Below are 1,578 nucleotides of genomic sequence, written 5' to 3' on the forward strand. Positions count from 1 at the left end.
CTCCTCTGAAGTTCTGGGCTACCCATACCTAAGTTTCCTGATATATGTTTCCTAAGTGTTTATTGTCCCTTGGTCCCTGAGCCAGTCCTGACTAAGGCCAAAGGTACATCAACAACCTTAGCCCTTCCATTTGATGGGGCTAAAAATTAAGTCATCCTCAAAACCAGACCTAAAATCTAGACTTTTCATGACCACTAGAATTCTACGTGAGTGCTGTCCTTTCTCTACCAGTACAGTTCTGGACCTAGCCTTCAGATGAAACCCAGCACCTGTCTGTTTACCTCCTTTGGAAGCATCTCTTTCATCTTCTTATTTCTCATCAGCCAAGTTAACTACCATGTTTTCTGTAGACTAGAACTTGATATGGTCTCAAACTTCTGGAATAAACAAGTTCTCACCCTTCACCCCGTGGTCTCTGGTATTGACCACAGGTATCCTGTAAAGAGGTCCCACAAGGTTGAACTTCCGCCACTGGCTCCAGAGATGTGACAGATGACCGGACACCTTCTGAGGATGACAGAGTAATCCCTCAGTGCCAGCTCTAGCTCTCACCTCTCTCTCTCTCTCGTCCTGCTGTGTGATTGTTGTTATTGTTAATCCTCAAAGATATTTTTTCCATTGATTTTCAGAGAGAATGGAAGGGAAGAAAGAGGTGGAGGAAGAGGGAGAGAGAGAGAAAGAAACATAAATGAAAGAGACACATCAATTAGTTGCCTCCTGCATACAGGGGATCAGACCTGCGACCCTAGTGTGTGCCCTTGACCCAGGAATAGAATCCATGACCCTGCGGTGGGAGGGCCAATGCTCTAACCACTGAGTTCACTGGCCAGGGCCTGCTGTGTGATTCTTCAACCAGGTTTCAACTATCTGCAAGCCCTGCTTTTCTTGAAGTGCTACTACATGCAAACATTTATGTTCTGTTCCTAGGTAGTGAGAGGTGGCAGGAAAGCTGAGTTGAAACCAGGTTTCAGAAAGCCTTAAATGCCACATTAAAAAATTTGGATATATGCAATAATCAAAGGAGAGTTTGGGCATAATTTTGAGTGTATACATGGCACAGAGAACTAGGATGATGAATATGGAAAGTGATTATACAAGATGGCGGCGTAGATTAACACGGTATCACGTCCTCCCACAACCATATCAAAGTTACAACTAACCTACAGAACAACCATCATTCAAAACTGCCTGAAATTACGTTGAAGGGAAGTCCTACAACTACGGAATTAAAGCAGCAGCCACATCCAGACTGGGAGGAGGGGTGGAGGCGTGACGGGCTGGTCCCACACCCACGTGTGGCAGATAAAAATCAGGAGGACACCTTGGCTGGGAAGGTCCTCCCTGAGAACTGAGGGGTCCCTGTCCCACACCAGGTGCCCCGCTCAGGGTTCCAGTGCCAGGAAGAAAAGTCCACATAACTTCTGGCTGGAAAAACCAGTGGGAAGTGAGGCTCAGGGAGGCTGAGGCGGCTGGAGCCCCAGGCAGCTCCTCTTAAAGGGCCCGCGCATGGACTTACTCGGACTTGCTCCCTCTAAGCTTGGAGGGGAGGCAGCTCAAGGGGCGCCGGAGACATATAGG

The sequence above is a fragment of the Molossus molossus genome, unplaced genomic scaffold, assembly GCF_014108415.1.
Source record: "Molossus molossus isolate mMolMol1 unplaced genomic scaffold, mMolMol1.p scaffold_m16_p_8, whole genome shotgun sequence".
Lineage (NCBI taxonomy): Eukaryota > Metazoa > Chordata > Mammalia > Chiroptera > Molossidae > Molossus > Molossus molossus.